The sequence below is a fragment of the Protopterus annectens genome, chromosome 17.part0 (assembly GCF_019279795.1).
Source record: "Protopterus annectens isolate FY-2018-M chromosome 17.part0, PAN1.0, whole genome shotgun sequence".
Taxonomy (NCBI): domain Eukaryota; kingdom Metazoa; phylum Chordata; order Ceratodontiformes; family Protopteridae; genus Protopterus; species Protopterus annectens.
The window spans coordinates 589340543-589356578 of NC_056751.1; the positions used below are offsets into that span (position 1 = coordinate 589340543).

Genomic DNA, 16036 nt, shown 5'->3' on the forward strand with positions numbered 1-16036 from the left:
CAACCTTTATGGTTTTTAGCATAAGTTAACTATTTTCCTCCTGTTGATACTGGCTACATAATGCATACTGAAGAATCTTGAAAGGAATTAATCAGAATTACTGTATTATACACAACTAGATGAGGATGGGACTGTCTCAGACTATTTATCACTTCACCTTTTAAACTTTCATACTGGTCTTAACCAATGTGGCTTCATTACTGATTACATCAGCTGTCAAAATGTTTGATATGCAAGGCATAGTCAGTGAAAATGTGTATATGCAGTCTGAGGTGCAGAACTGACAAATATGGTTGTTCATTATTTTAAGCCATCTTTTCACAGTGTATATAAAAACTGGACATAGTAATTAGCTTTCAACTTTCTTATACAATTTATGCTGCATCTTGTCTGTTCCTCCCTAACATGTTTATATAACACCGTCACATTTTTTCAAATCTGAATGTTTTGTGTTTCTTAACTTAATGTAGTTATTGGCGCAAACAGACATCTGTTGAACTTTGTATAATGACCCCCAGCTCTAATGACTCTGCTCCCACCCCAAAAATACAGTTCTGAGCATTATGGCAAAGATGGCTGCAGTTTCAGTTTGCTCTGTCCTCTGTTATAGAGGATTTGTGAGTGTTAGCCTCAGTTTCAAAGTATGATTCAAGAGTCTATGCCAAAATCAGGTATATGAGTGGCAGGAAGGAGAAGGTGAACTGACCAAGGAAAAAATACCTTTCAAGGACAGAGAAAGACATTACTAAGGTCTTTGCAATATTATGGATCCTACTTACAGACTATAAGAAACTTTTTGTAAGTATATGAGCTATACAGCTTTTCCAGTTTCCACAAGAAATTAAAATTGATGGAGCAGCAACATCAGTGAGGGAACTTCAAGTCAGCCTAAGAGAAGCTGCAAGACAAACACAATATCCCTGGTTAAAACCAGATTGTATTCCAGCAGTATTCCATTCTTGCAAGGGGTGAAAATATAGCCTCTGATTTATGGTTGTGCAGGAAGGACTAAATGTGGCCTGCACCTTAAAAAGTGTCCTGATAGCATGGGATCCCCTCTTGCAAGGAATAATAAAACTACTGAAAAAAATAAAACAAATAGGGTAAAGCAGCTTCATGTTATACAGGATAGACCTTAATTATACTCCAGACACCCCAGCAGTCAATAACCCAAGTGATATAGGAACCTGCTGGGATAGCAATGATAGTTTGTACCTGATACTGGCTGACCCACTCCAGGCAAGGAGGTGTGTTCAGTCTTACATAAGAGGCAACAGCTTTGTGTCAGATTGCAACTATGTATTCTATTCTTGCAAGGGGGGCATGAAATCTGCAGGGGAAAGCATCTAATTTTAAGAGGGTTTAGCAGATTTGTAGAAAAAGTCATAAACAATGGGTCTAGCATGCAGAAATTGCACTATGCATACTGGCCACAAGGACAATGGCATTAGGAATATCAGAAAATTGCCAACCTCCCATTTGGAGGACAGATATAATTCCTGGCTCTCACCCCCTTGCCCAGTATCACTAGATGCCAGGCAGATGGAGAAATGATCGAGATGGAAGTTTGACAGTCATGAGAACAGTGGGGAGAGGGCCAAAATCAAACAAAAAGAAAAAATGTGGCAAGGAAGACAAGCCTGAATAAAGCAGCTCAGCTGAGCTTATCTCCAAGGTATATAACTTGATAGTGTATATCCTCTGAAACAAAGAAGGTTTAGTTGGAAGAGGCATGGCAGCCAAAAGTCAATTATTAAGGGAGTGAAGGTCAGAGTGTTGCCAGATTGAACATACTGTCTATTTGAAAAGGCAGAAAATACATTTGAGGGATATAGGAGAGAGACACTGGTTGATCCACTTAGCCATGTAGAGAAGGGAATTGTATGGTAAGGACTGACAATTTCAAGATGCTGGGGCAGCAGGCAACTCATGGACTAAGGGATTGAAGTGACTGCACATAGAAGAAATCAACTGGGTGAAGTCATGAGATAAGAAAGACTTAATGGGGTAAAGATATGGCACCAGACAGAGGGACCACACACAAACAGCTTTCATAGGTTCATCGGAGATTTCTAGGCTAATGGCTTAAGTGCCCTTACTAGCCTAGCCAATACAATCTGATTTTACCCAATATATCTAAAATTTCTCTGCATATTATATGATTGTCACATACCTTATATCGATCCTTGTAAAATATGTATGTCTGTTGTATCTTTAAGAAGCATTTCCAAGGTTGGCACATGCATATAAATAACAAGTATGTGCTAGCTTCAGTACCATTTTGAGTGTGCAGCCAGAGAATGAGCATATATGAGAGAGTCAGTTTGTTTATAACTTTATCTAAGTTAAAGTTATTGCCTCATTCTTGATGTGTTTGTACATAATAAAGCTGCTTGAACAGAACCCACAAATGTTCGTCTGTTATATCCTGACCAGGCGAACGATTTGGTGCCAGAACCGGGATTCCAGAGACTGCTTTTCAGAGATACGAGGTGCAGAATTAACAGTGAAGGTAAAATAAGAGAAACAAGAGCAAAATAGGGCCAGAAACAAGATAAAGGTAATGAAAACTTGTATGAATGATTATTTTATTAAAAGAGATAAACGGAGCATTACAAGGGCACAAAATGCATTACTAAGCAAACGAATAGCACAGAATGTTTATTAAGCAAACGAAAAGCATAAAAAGTTTATTAATTAAATGAAATGCTCTAAATCAAGTTATCTGATAGAAAGATTATCAGAAAAGCCTATAGGAGGTTGAGAGTTACCTCGGAATCGCAAAATGAGCATTTAGAGTAAACGAGCACAAAAAAAAGAGATTAAATGGGCAAAATGAATATAAATAAAGAGCAGAAAGGGCATACTAAGCATAAATAAAGGAAGGTGACTGCATGTTTTTTGGCAAATTGCAATGTTTTTGCATAAACTACTATTTTGCATTAATTAAAGCATAACTAGCATTATTTGAAGCATTGCAGAGTGTGTAAAAGTGCTCACAGTGTGTGTTTATTACTGTGCATTTATTCCAAAGATTTTATTGTGTGCAAACTGCAACTTTTTCATGAAGTGCAGTCAAGAATGCAGCCATTTCAAAACTTTTCTTGTGCTGGGTGAGTTTACTCGTGAAATCCGCCATTACAGAGTGTTTCTTGCACTGTAAAAAGTTACTTAGCAAGGTACAGCCATTTTGGAAGTGTTTTAGTGTGCTGTGTACTGTTTATTCACAATGTGTAGTTACTTCAAAATGTTTCTTAATCCAAGCTTCTTCTATCTCCCAGTTCACTTGCACAGTGCATTTATTTAAAATGTTTCTTACAATGATGATAAGTGAATTTTACAGTACAGTGACTGGGACATTTATTTTGCAAAGTATTTTGCAGAGTTCAGTTACTCAGAGGCCTATTGTGCTATTGGACATAGTTACGAGTACTAGCATAACTTTCTGGCATATATATATATGTGTGTATGTATTCATGCCTACTTGTAAAAGCCTTCACTGATATGTTAATATGGCAGAGACATTTCGCAGACCAGGTCCACTTGTATTTGATCAGAATATTGCAGAGAATTGGAGAATATTTGAGCAAGAGTACAATATTTTCATACAAGCAGCTTATTCAGACAAAGATGCACACACCAGGGCATTCATTTTGGAAAACCTAGCTGGGTCAGAGGCATTGATAGACAGTGTTCATTTCTGTATGCACCAGCAGTGTATGAAGGTGAAGGAGAAAACCATCATATTGTTGTTCAGGTTCAATCAACAAAAGACCCTGAGTGTTTGAAATGTAAATTCAGAGAAATGTGCAACCCCCAGAACAATGTTACATTAGAGAGGCATTTGTTTTACACAAGAGACCAAAGGCCAGAAGAAACATTTGCAGCTTACATTACTGACTTGAGAAACATAGCTAAAACATGCATGTTTGGTGTTTTAAAAGATGAGATGATAAAGGACAGTCTTGTGTGTGGTATCAGTAGTGCTGCTGTGAGAAAGATTTTGCTTCGTGACAGAGATTTAACATTGAAAAAGCCATTGAGATTTGTCAAATCCACAAAGTTACAGAAAGGCACACAAGTACGCTGGCTAGTGCTAAGAGTATGGTTTCAGCAGGCTCCAGAGTAAATGTAGACAGCATGCAACACGCAACAAACAGAAACAGGTCTAAGCACATTGCAGCTGCAGCCCCTGCAGTTGTAGCAGGAAAACCCAGTAGTTTTCCAGCATGTTCCAAGACTAGGTTCATTAAAGGAGCATGCTCAGTACAGTGCAAATGTTCAGTACAGCACAAAGGTGAATCAGCAAAACCCAAGTCAAGCTTCATCGTTAACTGTCGTAATTGTGGTGCCAACCATAAGTTCAAAAGAGAAAAGTGTTTAGCATTTGGTCATCAATGTCACAAGGGTAACAAATGGAATCATTTTCAAGTCACGTAAACCTCCCTCAGTTGCAAAGAAGAGTTGGTGAACAACTTAATGTGGCTAGTTGTGTGAAACCTGTTGCCTATGGAGGTGAAGAAATTCAAACCGAAGGCTCAGTAGTGCTTTCCTGTTATTTGGCTGAGAACAGTTACAAGTTGTTGTTTTACATAGTTCGAAGACCTGTGCAGTCATTATTGGGTTTCAGAGACAGTTTGAAAATGGACTTGCTTTCCTTTACTAAAGAAGTTCATCATATAAGCACATGTTCCAGGGTCAGCTTCACTGATGCTATTTTCTCAGAATATGTTGATGTTTTTGATGACAAGTTAGGCAAGCTTCCAGTTGTGTATTCTATGATGTTAGACCCAGCGGTCAGTCTAGTGGTCAGGCCGGTTAGAAAAATTCCAATAGCTATGCAGAGGACAGTTAAAACTCAGCTGGATAAAATGGTGCAACAATGTGTAATTTATCCAGTTACAGAACCAACTGAATGGTTGTTGTCTATGGCAGTAACTCACAAAAAAGATTCAGTTGAAATCAGAATATGCATTGACCCAATAGACCTGAATTAGGCATTAATGAGACATCATCATCCCACGCAAACAGTTGAAGAAATCACAGCTCTGACATCGACTCCCACTGTATTTTCTGTCTTGGATGCAAAGAGCTCATTTTGGCAAGTAATGCTTGATCATAAATCTTCACTATTGATTACATTCAGTACCCCATTTGGAAGATATAGATGTCTCAGGATGCCATTTGGAATAAATTCTGCTAGTGAAGTCTTCCAGTGTGCAATGGAACAGATCTTTTCAGGTTATCCCTGTGATATAATAATAGATGATTTGTTGGTTGGAGGCAATGGTGAAGCAGAGCATGACAGAAACATCAAGAAAGTTTTAGACAGGGCACATGAAGTAAACTTAAAGCTCAATCCTCTGAAGTGCAAATTCAGATTACCAGAAGTCACATATGTAGGTCATTTATTAACCAGTACAGGTTTATCACCAGACCTGTCTAAGCAAACAGCTATTCTTGAGAAGCCAGCACCAGATAATGTTCAAGCTCTACAGTGTTTTCTTGGTATGGTTAACTATTTGGGCCAGCTCTTATCAGATTTCAGGGAATTGACAGCGACTTTAAGAGAGCCGATGGACAAAAATATTGTATAGCCTTTGCTAGAACAGCACTACAGAGCTTTTTATAATCTTAAGCAGAAAATTGCCACTCCACCTACACTATGATACTATGATGTCAATAGGCCAGTCACTCTTTTTTGTGACACTTCAAAGTTTGGTCTTGGCATAGTTATTCTTCACAAGGCAGACCAGCAGCCTGTACATCTAGAACTTTTACCAAAACGGAAATGCAATGTGCTCAGATCGAGAAAGTTTCATGATTATATTTATGGTCAAGATATCCAGAGTGAAACTGATCACCAACCTTTAGTTACTATTTTAAAAAAGCCTATGCATTCCACTCCAGCAAAATTGCAAAGAATGATGCTCAAATTACAAAAGTACAACTTCAAAATGGTCTATACGAAAGGCAAACTTCTTTATCTGGCTGATACCTTATCCAGATCACCCAGAAATACCATGGAACAGTTTGATGCAGAGAATTTTGACTTTGATGTCATGGAAGCACGTAATTTTTTGACCACAAGACTTGATGAGCTGAGAGATTATACAAAGACTGATCCTATTTTGCAAAAGCTCAACCACTACATCCAGGTAGGATGGCCGTCAAAGCAATCCAGTGTATGGCCTGAAGTACAACCTTATTTTCTTTACAGAGATGAGATGTTGATGGAAGATGACATTATTTTCAAAGGTCCTAAAGTTTCTGCTTTCTTACGACGTGAATATATTCATATTTTGCATCATGGCCTCCCAGGGCCCTAATCTACCAAAGGAAGGGTGAGAGGACTAGTATTTTGGCCTTCTCAAGTGAAAGACATTGACAAAGTACTTTAATCTTGTTCAATATGCAATAGTACTAAACCACATCTACAAAAAGAGCCACTTCAGCTAAGTCAAGTTCCTGAACTACCTTGGTCAACAGTAGCCACTGACATATTCGAGTGGAACAATCAGCATTACTTAGTGTTGGTCGACTCTTATTCAAACTGGTTTGAGATTGATTTCTTGCCTTAACTAATGTCCACTGCTGTTATTACCAAGTTGAACCGTCATTTCTCAGTCCATGGTAGTCCACATAAGCTTATCTCTGACAATGGTACATAATTTACCAGTCATCTGTTTCAGAAATTTGCAAGAGAATGGGACTTTATAGATGTTAATAGTAATCCTAAATATCTGCAGTCAAATGGTCTAGCTGAACATGCAGTACTGAGTGCAAAGCAATTACTACAGAAGTCAATGCATAACAATACTGACGTCTTTTTGAATTTACTCTATCTCAAAAATATACCCTTGACAATATACTTTTTTCCAGGCAAACCAGAACAACCTTGCCTATCAGTTCCAGTTTGTTGCTGCCTACAGCTAAAAATAACACAAGTAATCCAAGCCCAACTACTCAGAAAACGTTCTTTTCAGAAGTACAGCTGTGATAAAATGAGCAGGTCTCTTCGTCCACTGAAGAAAGAGGAGACAGTGAGGATATAAACGGCTAAAGGTTTCAACCGGATTGGTCAAGTGACAGGTTTATATACCAAGCCAGATCCTATTTTGTAGAATCTAAAGGTGTGGTGTACAGGAAAACTCACAGATATCTTCTTCCTGTATTGGAACCGATATTGCAGCTTTATTGCTGAGATACAGACTCTAGATCTCAGAGCAATCAGGACAATGTTCCTGTTCCAGAATGTGTCTCAACTTCCATCACTACTTCTACTCAACAAATTTTTATTTTGTTTTTTGAGAAGAAATAAAAAACCAGTAAAATTAGATTACAATTCAATAATAGTAAAAGGAACAAAAACATTATTTACAATATTTACAAGTGACCCAAAGGAGAAACAATACAATAATAATTAATAAAAAATCCAGAGAAGAAGAAGAGAAAAAAAAAAGTCCACAAAAGTCTATATCTCTTTGAACTCATATGATGGAGATTGTGTCTAGTTGTATTACTTCTATGAGTGTAAGTATTTTGTTCCAGGGGTTGTCTGACCATTTTCTGGGGAACATTCTTTCTTCCTTGACTTTTATCTCCTTTTGTGCAGTCTCCTTAAGTAGAAATATAAAGTCTTCAAAACACGGAGGAGTTGCAAATTTCCATTTCCTTGTGATACACTTTCTGGCAACCGCCAGAATAGTACATAAAAGATATTGATCTCTTTTATTCATAACTACTAATTCATCTATATTCAAAAAAATTAAAGACTTTGTTAAAACAAATGTATCATTATAAATAGCTTGAAGAAAATTGCCAATTTTCTCCCAAAACGTTTTAATACAATCATAAAATATATGAAACCAATCCGCTTCACAGCTTAAAGAGCATCTCCAACAAATAACATTTTGATTTGAGTTGAATTTAGCTATTTTATTTGGAGTATAAAAGGCTCTATGCAAAAATTTCCAGATGAAGATTCGCCATGTTTGTGTATTAGAAGTTAGTTTAATGGAGTATAGAAGATTATTTTTACAATCGTTTGACAGATTTGTTGATAAACCTCTAGATATAAAATTCCAAGTGCTTTGATCTATTTTAGCCGTGTAGACTATTAAAATCTTGTATAGTTTAGATGTTGAATTTGGCCAGTTATGGTTATCATAAATCAGTTCTTGAATATAGTTTATAAGTTTTGGCTTAGACTTGAAGGACGAATCATTAATAATTTTGCATAAATTTTTGGAGTAGAGTAAAATTTTCTGGAGACTTACTCTGTCTACATTTATTATATTAAATTCATTTGTAACTTGTTGACTAGTTAATGTTTTAAGGTTATTTATGCATTGGGCCCAACATATGAGATTATTAGATTCCCAATTAATGAGGGTGTTATCATGAATTTTCTTTTTAAATTTCTTTGATGTATTAAATGGTAATAACAGTTCAAACCATGCTTTTATGTCAGGATTTGAGTTTATAAAGGATCTGAATAAATTATAAATATTATTTAAATATGATAGATTAGTAGGTTTTGTTATGTTATTTTGAAGATTAATGCATAATATATGCCAAAATCTATTTTTGTGAATATAGTGTGATGTATTATTTATTATTTTGTTTTCATTTAAAAAAAATAATCATATGCAGAGATTTCCAAGCAGAAGAGAAATTTGGATTTACCCAGTTTAAAACTAGTTTAAAAATGGAGGCTTTGATATACGTCTCTATATCTGGAAAATTAATTCCCCCTAATTCCCATGGTCTAATGTGATGAGAAAAAGCAATTCTATTCCTTTTTGGATACCAAAGAAAACATAATAGGCTTTTGCTAATTTCTTTCAGAATTTTTTTATTTGGAATTATAGGTATTGCTAGTGCTATATAATTTACAATCTGTCCTCAAAATTTAGAATCAATTTATTCCAATTTTCCGTACGTGTTCTTATTGAGTTTAAAATTTTATTATAGTTTAGTGTCAGAGTAGTATCTATTCTATCAGATATAATAATTCCTAGATATTCTAAAGTAGAGACTTTTTCTCCAAGTACATGATATCTACTCGAATGAAAGTCCCCCTTTCTGTTAAATAAAATATGTTTTGATTTAGATTTATTAAAACAAAGGCCAGAATTTAGAAAAACATTTTCCACTTGCATTTCTAGTTCATGAAGAGATTCATTATTTGGTGATAAAGTTAGTAGTATATCATCGGCAAACAACATAACCTTGGAGTTAAATTTATTATGAATACTTAAGCCTTCAATTTTTGAGTCACTGCGTATTGTAATTGCAAATAGCTCTATTGATAAGGCAAAAATAATGGGAGACATAAGACAACCTTGCCTTTAGTTATTTTGAAAGCTTCTGATGTAAATGGACCTAATTTTACATAGGCCAAATTATCTTTATATATATTTTTTATCATATTAATAAAATTTAGGGGAAACTCAAAAAGTTCTAGAATTCTAAATAAGTAGTCCCAATTCACTGAATCAAATGCTTTTTCTATATCTAGCGTGATTATGAGAGCCTCTATATTATCTCTATTTAATATTTCAATAATGGTTAGGATTCTTTGTATATTGTCATAAGCATGTCTGCCATAGATGAAGCCTGTTTGGTCCTCATTTATGATTTGAGTCAAGGATTTTTTAATTCTATTGACTAAAATAGACATAAACAATTTGTAATCGTTATTAAGTAGAGAAATCGGTCTATAAGAGCTACAATGGGAGGGGTCCTTGTTCTCTTTTTTTATTGGAGTAATTAACGAATATCGCCAGGAAGGTGGAATTATGTTTTGAGCTTGAATTTCATTTAGAGTCTTATGAAGTAAAGAAATTGCAGAATTTGGGAATATCTTGTATAATTCCATTATTATTCCATCTATTCCTGGGGCTTTATTATTTTTACTCTCCTTAATTTTGTCATTTATTTCCTTGAGGGAAATGCGTTTTTCAATATCAATTTTTAATTTTTCAGGTAATCTATTTATTAAAGGATTGCTAATTTTTGACTCTATTAAAATAGTATTGTCTTTATTGTTTCCAAAATGATTAGTATAATGAAATTTAAAAGCTTCTAGGATATCATTTATGTCTGATACTTTTTTATTACCTTTTCCTTCATGTACAATATTTGTAATATTGTTTTCTATATTTTGCTTCTTTATTTTCATTGCTAAGTTATGTAAGTGTTTTGGAGATGTTGAGAGTGAACTAAATTTTAGTTTTTCTAAAGCCAAATTTGTCTTATGAGTTAAAATTTCATTATATTTTTTATTTAAATCTTCAATTTCTTTTTTTATTACCTGGGAATTCTTTACGTCAGAAGTATTTGTATTAATTTCTGTTATTTGTTTTTGGATACTGTGCAATTCTGATTCCCATTCTTTTGTTTTGTTTTTAAACCAAGATATGATCCTACCATATAAGAAGGCCTTTAGAGTGTCCCATATTATTATATTCTTTAGATCATCAGTAGAATTTATTTCTAAAAAATATTGAATTTCTGAGTCTAGCCATGGTTTAAATTGTTTTAATTTAGTAATGTAAGTTGGTATTCTTGAGGCAAAATTTAGTCTTTTAAAATCTATTTGTAATTTAAGGATTAGGGCATTATGATCAGAGAGTGGGCATGGGATGATAGAAAATTTTATTATCTTCCTATTTAAGTCTGGGGATATAAAAATTTTATCTATTCTTGTTTTAGTATTAAAACGATAATCACTATGTGAGTATAATAATGAGTTAGATTCTTTGAAACTAAATGTATCAATTAATTTTAAGTTTTCTGTCCATTTCTTAAGGTATTTACCTGTGGAAGAGAGACGTAGGTTCCTCTTGTTGGTTGTCTCAGAACTATCTAGAATACAGTTAAAGTCTCCTCCTACTATTAGAATACCTTTATTTACCCTATTAATTAGCTCTATCTGCTTTTTAACTGTAGATAGTCCTATTCCAGGAATCCAATACACATTTACCAGTGTCCAAATTCTATTCTGAAATTTTATTATTACAATTGAAAGTAACCCTTCTTTATCCTCATAGTTGTAAATAATTTGAGGGTTAGTTACACTTTTCTTCCATAAAATTAAAGCTCCCCTAGTTTTTTTTTTTTATATGAGGAGTGAGAGAGAATTAAGTAGTTATTAGGTATCCAGGTGAAGTTGTCATCAGTTTTAAAGTGGGATTCCTGTAGAAATATAACTTGTGCTCTTTGTAATTTTAGATATCGTAGTAAATTTGATCTTTTTATAGTATTATTTAAGCCATTGACATTTAAAGACAACAATGTTATGTCTGTCATTTCTATAGGATATTATATTATAATTTTAAAAGAATACATTGGTAAAGAACTCATATTTATGAGGACCTGTGAAAACATATATATTAATTTTCCCCTCTTTTCTCTAAGAAGAACACTGAAATGAACAAAACTGTTTCTTTGATAGTTTAACAAATGTTTCAGTTTGGGCCACTGAAAAAATAAAAGTGAAAAATATTGTAACAACATACTTTAATTGACTGAAAAATAACTTTACTACATAGTTCCACAAACATGAAGTGCACAGCACTTCTAATCTGATTGATCTGATAAGATCAAACAGATTTTCCCTCAACGTCGACAATCGCATGGAAAAGGATGTTCAAAGTTGAGCTCCATTAATTGGATCCTGAAGATATCTTAAAATATTAATATTTGATGAAAGAGTGTATCATGCATTAGTACCATGTTCCTTGAGAAATCGACTCAATAAAGTAATTAATCTTTTACTTGAAGTTTGTACTTATACTAGAGTTAATGTTACTTTTTTAATGAATGTTCTAAGTAGATGTCTATTACAGCTGGAGTAAATATTTCAGCTTATCTGCCCTCCATAAATGTAGTTATGATACATGAAGTATGTCAGTTGACCTTCTCTTAACAGAGATAAAATGTACAATAATATATACATTTAGATTATATTTGCATTTATTTTGTTGAACTTCACATTTAAAACAGGTTATTAGTGTGACAGATAGTATTACTATCTTATAAGGACTAGTCCTCTTTTTTAATTCTTCCTTAATTACTATTCTAAGTAAATTCTATATAGCCTCTCTGTGTACATATGTATAAATATACTCCTATATCTACACCAAAACATGTTCACATATAAACACACATAAATATTAAATAATCTTAATGGGTTACCTAAAAAATGTGTGCAATATATTGAGAATTTGTGTGAGCACTCTTGAAAGGGTTGGTACCTTGTTACTGCTGGGAGCTGCCTATTTACTGACCTTATTAACCTTATTAGTAGATTAAGTGGCCCATCAAAAGATGTGTGAATATTGTGAATGAATATTCTTAATTCTTATCACTATATCTTACAGCAATTAGTGAAGAGTACCTATATCATTTAACTATATTATTTATGAAGTTTCTTAGGAGTGTGATGGGAGTACACAATATTTCAGACTTGGGGTTATTGAATATTCAGTAACAGGACTCAAGATTGTTCAATACTTGTTGTAACACATCTTAATACAGTTAATGATTTGAAATAACATGTGCATGTCACAAAGAATCCATGAATACATGAATACATGAATACATGGGTCTCACCTCATTCATCAAACCCATGTCCAATCCAATGTCAAAACAGTCAAAAACACTACACTGAGGGTAAAAGCACCTCAACCCCTAAACCCGTTAAATAACTAAACACTAATAAACCTACTATTTTAAAGCTACTAATATTCTCTAGTAATTTGTATAAAACTAAAGTAATTATATATAGCAACTCCAATATTGCCTTGCAGTGAGACAAGCATAGATTTACTGATCATTACTGAAGTGCCATTAAATCTAAAATGCTGTGTAGTGGTTGACTATATCCTGCTTATTACTATACCTAGTATAAGTTCTGCTAACACTTCAATCAAGTATGGTGTGAGGAGGTATGTTATTAATATAGACTTGCACATTACCATCCCACACCATACATAACACTGTTACTGTTTCCAATAAATGAAAGCCAAATCTCATACTTTCAACAAGTCAATCTCAACCAACTAACACCCAACAAAACACAAGCTCAACAAATGAAGAGAGACCCAAATACATACATAGTGTACTGTTTATGTAAACATTTCTCTAAAACTTTATAAGAGCAGCTCATGAATGTGTCATAGTGTCTCCCAAAAAATGTATAGTGTGCACATAAATTACATTTGACCCTACCATATTTCCTTTCTTGTTTTTTCCCCATCTGTGACATGAAAGGAAAAAAAAAATGTTGATATTACTGTATCCTTAGGTATCACCATGAGCATTTATGGCATAGTGGTGTACCCATTAACTGTTAAGGTGAAGGGTAAATACAGCAGATTGTGCATATCTTCAAAAATAATACAATTTATACATAGAAGTTAGCACTGCACTTATAACTGCAGAGAATGCACATAGCATATATTGTTACGTAAATAGACATGTTTCCCAATTGCAGGATGTTTTGATTATAGCTTTATTTTATATTATTGGTGTTTTACTAATTCACTTTTAAGGTCCATGTCAGTGAAATTTCGCCAAAATACCAAAATAACAAAGTCAGTTCCACATTGCTGCAGATTAATGCTAGTCCATTATACAGCTCACAATACTAATACTATTTACTAAATACATGCAGTATAGGTTTCAAACAAAAGCAGATTCAGTCATTGCTAAAGTTAGCACTAACTGCTAAAACTGATAGAACTCTCATCAATTAGCTTGCTCTAGGTTATTAAGCTGAAAAGGAAATTAAATTGCCCATATGAGAGACCAAAAAAACAGGTAAAGAGGTGATATACTACCAACTGATCATTACTGCATTCGGATGCTTGTAGGCATCTAAAAGCGGAATATGCAGAAGTATGCATGTATCATTCCTGTCAGGTACTGCGTTTAAAGGCATTTTTTAATTGATAAGTGGGTAAGCTTACCTGACCTAAAATGCCCTTTTACATGGATGACCCAAACGCAGTCTAAATAAGAAGTTCAGAGTCACACAGTAAGAAAATGGGAGCTATCAAAATCAAACCCTGAACTACAGTCAGTAACTAATCATGGATACAATCTGGCAGCTCCACTGCAATGATTAGTTGGGATTTTATCTCACTTTTAACAGACATAGCGCAGTTGAAAACTGAATTTATGTATTTGCTTACATTAGTTAACTACACTGCCACACTTTTGGTGTTTCCCAACAAGAAGAAAGTAACTAAATGGGCCTTTTTTATTTATTTATATATATATATATATATATATATATATATATATATATTTTTTTTTCCTTTATTTTAAACATGTGTAGCATACTTTTTCTTTATATGTTATACATTTACCTGTTCGTACTTTTGCTAAAATCTACTCAATTCTTGAACTACTCAGCTTCTGGAGAACAGATTAAAACATAAAGGGGCTAAGAAGTCAGGTCACAGTTAGTATTTTCATTGAATGTTCTAACTGACAAAAAAGACTCTGCAAAAGTGCGCGAAGCGCACCACTCGCAAAACTAATGCAGTGTTCTACAAGCCTCAGCTTATAGACATGTTTCTTAACTTATAATGGAATGCTGGGCTATGTTAGTGAAGATATGAGGAAAAAAAACTGACTAGAAAGCTCGAGGGTATACTCTGAAGCAGTATTAGTCTCCAACTGACAATTAGAATGTTAAAACGCTAGAAGGCGATTTTCTGCCTTTTTTTCTTACCATTCACTTCCTTCTTACTCTATACAACACTCTCACATATTCCTGAAGAAATATTCAAGGAATGCCCTTTTTTTTTAGACAGACTATAAAGAATTGGATTTAATTTAATAAAATTCTGCACAGTAACTATTAATCAATATGTTAATAACTTTATAATAATAGTGGCCTTTCATTTAAATGCTAATACTCTTGTGAGAGTTTAACTAATGAAAGCTGGAACAAAAAAAAAAACACACAACTCTAGCATCTGAAGATTCTATCAAACCACTACCATATTAATATGTTAACATACAGATTATGATACTTCCTAAATAAAGAGAAAACTAATTATGTGACTGAAGTGTAATGAAATTAAGGCTATGTATAAGAATCATATCTTAGTTAATGCTTTGAGAGAAATTGATTCATCAATGTTCTTAACATCAGTTTTTTGTTTTTTTTTCCTCACATCAGTCCAAGTGTTTTTCCCGAGGTTCTCTTTAAGGAGGTTGAATTTGACCAGTCCATTTCATCTGGTAGTAGGATTATATTGTTGTTTTTAATGAAGGAAGTGGCTTCTTCAATGGTGTTGAATGATCTCATGTCATTACTATGCTGAATTCTAATTTTGGCAGGATATGCAAGCTGTGCCTTTATTTTATTTTGTTTTAAGAATTTCACTAAGGGCCATGTTTTCTTTCTTAGTTCCAAGAGTCTTGGTGAATAGTCATTATCAAATCTTATTTGGGATAGCTTGTAAATGACTGGGTTTTTTCTCCATGCAGTTCTCAATATCAGTTCTTTGTTCATAAATGACAGAAATTTAACCACTATAGATCTTGGAAAAGATTTAGTTGAGGCAGAAAGTGGTTTTCCGATGGCTCTGTGTGCTCTTTCGATTCCATAAGACAAGCCTTCTTTCAACCCTAAGATTTCAGGTAGCCATGAATTCAAGAATGAAATGATGTCTTCCCCCTCGGTCTTCTCCGGACTCCAAAAATTCTTATGTTTGTTCTTCTTTCCCTATTCTCCATATCATCTATTTTATTTATTAGCCAAGTATTCTGTTGTAATAGGAATTCACTATGAAGCTCTTCTTCTTTTAGCCTTCCATCAATATCATTTAGAGATGACTCAATGTCTGTTATTTTTAATTGGTGCTGCTGCAGAATTTCCTTAAAGACTTCAGTTTGTTTTTGGCAACTATCTTTAAGGTTTTCTAGGTTTTCAGTAAACCTGTCCATCTTCAGAGATAAGTCTTGAAGAGTAGTTGATATCAGTTGGATTTCTTTCTTCAGAGAAGAGTCT

General features: G+C 33.9%; 1 long non-coding RNA gene across 1 annotated transcript in view; it reads right to left on the bottom strand.

Moving 5' to 3' along the window:
• The window catches only part of LOC122791372, a 270938-nt gene that overhangs the window by 44909 nt on the left and 209993 nt on the right, over positions 1 to 16036 (bottom strand). The window lies entirely within an intron of this gene.